The sequence below is a fragment of the Mandrillus leucophaeus genome, unplaced genomic scaffold (assembly GCF_000951045.1).
Source record: "Mandrillus leucophaeus isolate KB7577 unplaced genomic scaffold, Mleu.le_1.0 Scaffold408, whole genome shotgun sequence".
Lineage (NCBI taxonomy): Eukaryota > Metazoa > Chordata > Mammalia > Primates > Cercopithecidae > Mandrillus > Mandrillus leucophaeus.
The window spans coordinates 251,574-258,696 of NW_012104343.1; the positions used below are offsets into that span (position 1 = coordinate 251,574).

The 7,123-nt window shown below is 37.5% G+C and overlaps 1 pseudogene across 1 annotated transcript in view; it reads left to right on the forward strand.

Moving 5' to 3' along the window:
• LOC105548309 overlaps positions 1 to 7,123 on the forward strand; it is a 31,772-nt pseudogene that overhangs the window by 5,282 nt on the left and 19,367 nt on the right. The window contains exons 3-4 of the transcript XR_001007371.1: positions 1,232 to 1,395; positions 4,820 to 4,897. The product of XR_001007371.1 is annotated as a golgin subfamily A member 2-like (transcript). The remainder of the gene's footprint in view (positions 1 to 1,231; positions 1,396 to 4,819; positions 4,898 to 7,123) is intronic.

The window sequence follows — 7,123 nt, forward strand, 5'->3', positions numbered from 1 at the left end:
AAATCCCAACCTAGTTTTTAAAACTTTTAATGAAATATTTTTAGCACTCAGGCAAGTGTATTGATTATGCAGATAGCCATGACTCGTTTTTATAGTTTTGTCATTTTTCCACTGTATTTCTAAAAACAAAGTAGTACAGATACAATTAAAATCCTCTTTTTTTTTCCCAGACAGAGTCTCACCCTGTTGCCCAGGCTGGAGTGCATTGGTGCAATCTCGGCTCACTGCAGTCTCCATCTCCTGGGTTCAAGCAATTCCCCCGTCTCAGCCTCCCTAGTAGCTGGGATTATAGGCATGTGCCACCACACATGGTTAATTTTTGTATTTTCAGTAGAGATGGGATTTCACCATGTTGGCCAGGCTGGTCTCAAACTCCTGATCTCAAGTGATCTTCCCACCTCAGCCTCCCAAAGTGATGGGATTACAGACGTGAGCCACCATGCCCAGCCAAATCCTCTCTTCTTAATCCTATTCTTCTTTCCCTTTACAGAGGTAGCCAATATTCTGTATTTGATTATTGTCATTCATGTGTGGATTTAAAAAAATAGTTTTACTACATATGTATGTATCTATAAATAGTCTCTATTAACAGTATTATCTGAAGACATAAAACAGTATTATGCTGTACCTATAATTCTTCCATTTTCTTTCACTTTTCATTCAGCATTTAAAAAATATTTATCCCTATGACACGGATAGCTTTAGCTGAAATGTACATTCTACAAGAACAAGAATCTTGCTGTGTTTTGTTCACTAGGATATTCCAAGCATCTAGATATTGTCTGGCATATTATAGGGTCAATCAACATTTGTTGAATGAATGAGTGCTGTATCGTACTTGACTACATGAGTATGCCACAGTGTATTCTCCTGTTGATGAATGCTTAGGTTGTTGTACCTTTTTTTGTTGTTTTTTTTTTTGTAATATGAACAGTGCTATGGTGAATGTTCTGGTTTGTGTCTCCTTGTGCACGTATGTAAGGATTTCTTTTAGGAAATACTGGGTGTTAGGGGCAGGCACCTCTCCAACTTAGCAGTACCTTGCTGAGTTACCCTCCATGGTAATATTATCAGTTTATACTCCCACTAGCAGTGTATAAGAATCCCAGTTTCTCCATATTCTCACCAACATTTGATATTATCAGATATTTTGATTTTTGCCAATCCTATATACATAAGATTATGTTTTGTTTTACTCTTTGTTAATAACACATATCATTTTTCTTAATAGAAATTTGATGTATTCTTTCCATCCTGGGAATGGACATAATGATAGTCGGAGGACTGTGTTTTATACCAATGAAGAGTGGGAATTTTTAGACCCAACCCCTAAGGACCTAGAGGAGTCCATAGTACAGGAAGAAAAGAAGAAGCCGACCCCTGAAGGAAACAAAGGTATCTATGCACTTCCTGTTGTCTGTCATTCTCTCTACTGCCATCTGTTAACCACCAGTGATGTGGGAGACACTTTATTAGCAGGTATTTCTGGAAGCAGAAGGCCTAATTGGGGCTTGCATTTTCTTTGTGGGACTTAAAACATAAAGGCTTGGCAAATTATTTAATAAATGTTACAAGAAATAAATGGCTGTCTAGTCCAATGGCTCAAAATTTTTTGGGAAATAGAACACTTAGAAGTCATGATCCTCTTTATGGAAATATTGATTTTTTAAAAACTTTTTAGTTAATATAAATGATCAAAGCCAGGTGTAGTGGCTCATGCCTATAATACCAGCACTTTGGGAGGCCAAGGTGGGTGGATCACGAGGTCATGAGTTCGAGACCAGCCTGGCCAACATGGTGAGACCCTGTCTCTACTAAAAATACAAAACTTAGCCAGGCAGGAGAATTGCTTCAACCCAGGAGGCAGAGGTTGCAGTGAGCTGAGACTGCGCCACTGCACTCCAGCCTGGGCAACAGAGCGAGACTGTATCTCAAAAAAAAAAAAAATTGTCTTTAGAAAACTCGTAAAATTAAGATTGATAACTCAGAATAACATTGGATTTTTGTTATTTGCGTAATATTATATGACTGTGGCATTTTGGGAAAATCGTTTATTTCATTCTTTCTGTATCAGGCAAATTTACAGTTTATGACCTGGTTCGGTGTGTAATCTTATTCTTCAGATTCCCAATGCAGTTTGTGCTTGTCTGTAGATGCTATTATTATTACGACGCACATAAAACTTGAGGGATAAATAGGGTTGGGTCCATTGCAGTCACCGTAGCTATGAATTCAAATAGGATCTTTCCAGAAGCATTTATTATAGATAGTATTTGATATTGAATCTTTATTAAAAATTGTTTTAATGGTTAATAGATATTGTGAACTGTCACTGTATGTTCAGTTGGTTACCTTTTGCCCTCATTTATTCCACTCCAACAACCGACCTAGGTTCTGTTCTTCAGACCTACAAGGCATGCTCCTATCTCAGTAACCTTTACAATTGGTGTTTCTTCCATCTGGAATGCTTTCTCCACATATGTGCATAACTGATTTCCTATCTTCCTTCAGATATTTGTGCAAGTGTCATCTTAGGGAAATCTTTTCTGATTGCCCTAGTTATAATTGCAACTTAAATCTCCTACTTCTTGTCCCTCTTTTCTACTTAATTTTCTCCTTAGCAACTATCACTATCTGGCAGGCCCTCTATTTCACTGCCTCATTGTCTTTCTCCCCTTTCCTAAAATATTAGTTTCATGAGAGTAGGAACTGTATCCACCTAGTTGCCTACTGAATACATTATACCTAAAACAGTACCTGGGTAAAGCAGATACTGAACTATTTGAGTGAATGAAAAAACAAAAAACAGGAATGAGTGAGTGAGTGAATGAATAAAAATATAAATGGTTGGAAACATATATATGAATAAATATGTAGATGAAAAATACTCTAAGACCAGATGCTTGGCTCACACCTGTAATCCCAGCACTTTAGGGGACCAAGGCAGGCAGATCAAGAGGTCAGGTGTTCGAGGCCAGCCTGGCCAATATGGTGAAACCCCGTCTCTACTAAAACTACAAAAATTAGCCAGGTGTGGTGGCATGTGCCTGTAGTCCCAGCTACTCAGGAGGCTGAGGCAGGAGAATTGCTTGAACTCAGGAGGTAGAGGTTGCAGTGAGCTGAGATTATGCCTCTGCACTCCAGCCTGGACAACAAAGTGAGATTCTGTCTCAAAAAAAAAAAAAAAAAACCGATAGTAACCTGTATTTTTGTGCAACAGAAATAAGATAACCCATTATAAAATTGAGTTTTTAGATATGGATAAATTTTTGCTTGTCTGCCTGGCAATATTTAAGTTAAGTTGGTATCTAATGTTATTTAGCTACAGTAATGTTTAGAGTGCTATAAAATTTGTAATTAAACACATTTGTTACTTTTTTAAAAAAGTTTATTATCTGTGAGAAAAGAATAGTTTTCAAGTTTTGATAGAGTTAAGCAGTGCAGGGGACAGAATTCTTTTTTTTTTTAAAAGACAGAGCCTTGTTCTGTTGACCGTGCTGGATGGAGTGCAGTGATGCAATCATGGCTCACTACAGCCTCCTGGGCTCAAGCACTTTTCCCACCTCAGCCTCCTGAGTAGATGGGGGACCACAGGCACACCACCATACCTGGCTTATTTTTTAATTTTAATTTTTATTTTTTTGTGGAGACAGAGTCTCCCTTTGTTGCCCAGGATAGTCTCTAACTCCTGGGCTCAAACGAATCCCCCTGCCTTGGCCTCCCAAAGGCCTGTAAGTGCTGGGATTATAGTCGTGAGCCACCACACCTGGCTGAGAAATCGTAATTCTTTCTGATAATGTCAGGTATCCCTTTATCACCCCAATAATGTTTATGCAGTTTGGCTAGATTTATAGCAATGAGAGCTCTTTTTTTGCACATAAATCCTAGAGGTATATGAAGTCTGACTTTCAAATCAGTACAGTAACTAAAATATTTTAGAGCCACTTAAATAGATGACTACACTGGTAGGTGTGAGACTCATCAGTCCGTCAGAGCCATAGTAACTGTATATTGGAGAAATTGGAACTGCTTTATCTCTGGATGGCCCTGGGCTGCTGCTTACCTGCTAATTTTGAGTTTCAGTGCAGTTAATACATTGGGAGTTTGGAAGAAAGCTTAGCTTTCTTCATTGAAAACTTTAAAAGGCAGATGGTCTGACTCCTCCAAACCCCTCAACCCACACCAACATTACGTACAACCCCCCACCTACATACATATGTGCACAGCCTAGATAAAAAATTAGTTGTACGCTACAAGATACCGAACATAGTGAAGCTACTAGATTGTAACTTTCTGAGGGCCTGCTTGGTTCTGAGTTTTCTTCTCCTTTTCGAATAGTTTGGAGATTATGGTTTCATATTAGGGTAATTCATCTAACAATAACTGCTTTGCCAAAATCTGCTTTTATGCATTGGACAAGTGCTGCACTTACTTTATTCTACACTGTGTGCTGTATAGTTTATTCTATACTTTTATCTTTGTTTTCTTTGCATCTATAGCATGTTTGCTGGTGGTTTGTTTTCTCTTTGCTATTTTGACCAATGACACATTGGAGATTTTCTCATCTATAAGAAACTATTTTTAAAAGCTTATGTTCCATCCCCTTTTCTTTCCACCTTAATGCACTAAGCATCACTTTTTTGTTTCTTTTTGACTTTTTTTTTTCCTTTTTGTGGAGAATGGGGTCTCTTGCTTCTAGGATTCTAACATATTTGCACCTTATGGTTTCCACTCTGATAAATTTTCAAGTTTGTATCAGAAGCCATAGCCTTTATGTTGTACTTACAGGCAAATATTACAATTCCTTATTTTTCAACAGTTTCACAAAGGCTGAAAAATTTGCCTCATACTTCCCTCAAAGCCAAACAGTTGCTTCAAACTTCATCTACAAATAGAGGTAAGTACTAAGTTTAAAGTTCAGCAGATGATCTAGTTCAATCTTAAGCCTTTTGACATACTGAGTGACCGGTGTCTGTAATATAATATAATATGTTTTAGTCTTTTTAAAAAAAATAACAATAGGCCGGGCGCGGTGGCTCATGCCTGTAATCCCAACACTTTGGGAGGCTGAGGTGGGTGGATCACGAGGTCAGGAGATCAAGACCATCCTCACTAACACAGTGAGACCCCGTCTCTACTAAAAGTAGAAAAAAATTAGCCAGGCATGGTGGCACGCACCTGTAATCCCATCTACTCAGGTGGCTGAGGTAGGAGAATTGCTTGAACCCCGGAGGTGGAGGTTTCATTGAGCCGAGATTGCGCCACTGCATTCCGGCCTGGGCGACAGAGTGAGACTTTGTCTCTAAATAAATAAGCAAATAAATAATTTTTAAAAAGCAATAAAATAATGAGAATTTATCATGTTATTTGGGTAAATCCAGAAGAAACATTTTCTACAGAGGTATGTATTGGGTTGTTTTGCTGAAAGGAGTAAGTGATATATAGAGAATTTATTTTTGTTACCAACTTAAAACTAAAAGTCATTGTTTCAACTTTATGCCAACTAAAATTCATAAGTGCTTTAAAATGAGCTTTATATATACATTTTAATGGACTCGGGAAAGCATTTCTGGACTGATTTCATAGAAGTAGAATTTCTGGAGGAAAATAATATAAAACAGTTTTAGGGATTTTAGTAGAAATTTTCAAATTATCCTGGAGGAAAATTGGTTCAGTTTATACTCCCACCAACAGCGACAGAGCTCCAGTTTCCTCCTTCCATTTGGCATCTTTGCTGGTCTTTAAGCAGAAAATATTGTTTTCATTACATTTCTTTGGTTTTAGTGCTTTTGAATCTTTTTTATGTGCTTACTGGCCGTTTTTATTTTTGTAGTAAGTGCCTGTTTCTCCATTGCCCACTTTCTGTTAGAAATCATTTGGTTTTTTCTGAGTAATTTTATAAAATTATAAAATATTTTATCTTTTTTTAATCATTTGTCTTTTTCTGAGTAATTTAAAGATTTCTTTATAAGCGAAGGATACAAACCTTTTATCTGTCATTGAAGTTTCAAAAACTTTCTCCCAGTAAGTAATTTGTCATTTTGCTTTATTTTTTCTTCCTTTGTTTTTTGCTAGCCAAACTCCAAAGTCACATTTTACTTAATTTTTATCCTGCTGAATGAAAGCATTTTAACTTAGTGATTTTAGTGTAAACAGGAGCAGGACAGAATGTAATTATCTAGGTCTTGCTCTGTCACCCAAGCTGGAGTGTAGTGGCATGATCATAGCTACTGCAGCCTCAAACTCTGGGACTCACGTGATTTTCCTGCCTCAGCCTCCCAAGTAGCTAGGACTACAGGTGTGTACCACCACGCCCTGCTGATTTTTAAAATTTTCTGTAGAGATACGAATTCGCTGTGCTGCCCAGGCTGGTCTTGAACTCCTGAGTTCAAGTAATCCTCCCACCTTGGCTTGCCAAAGTGCTAGGATTACAGGTGTGAACTACTGTTTCTGGTTGAGAGTTTACTTTTGTTTGCTAGTGGTGTTCTTGGTATCTTTTCACATTTGAGGCTTTGGTCCTAGTGCTGAAGTATTACACTTACCATCTGAGGTTTACAGGACTTGTGTTTTAATATTGAACAGATGGAACTGTTCTGCATCTTTGCAGGTATACAAAATATGCCTACCAGGACTCCCTTTTGTATCCATTGAAAGCAAGAAGTAATAGAGTAAAATTTTGCCTAGCTAGAGGCTTTGAAAGAATGGAGTGTTCTGGTTTAATTCTATTAACTTAGAATTATGAAGGTGAAAATTTTTCAAAACTTTAATTTCGTATTGAATGCAATTTGAAAATATAACCAATGATTCCATTTTTTTTCTCTAATAAGTTTGGACATTCAGATCTACGTGATCTTTTATTATAGAACTCCTAGTGTGCCTGAGACTTACATTGTGAAGATCCTTTTCTGAAACTTTAGATGTAAGAGGATGTAAATGGTATTGTGTGAGATCAGGCTGGATGAGAACTGTTACCTGTAAATACACTTTTTAGACTAAATCTCTGATTGCCACTTGTTTTCTAATTTAACTTATAAAAATAAAACACACTGGGCCGGGCTCGGTGGCTCAAGCCTGTAATTCCAGCACTTTGGGAGGCCGAGACGGGCAGATCATGAGGTCAGGA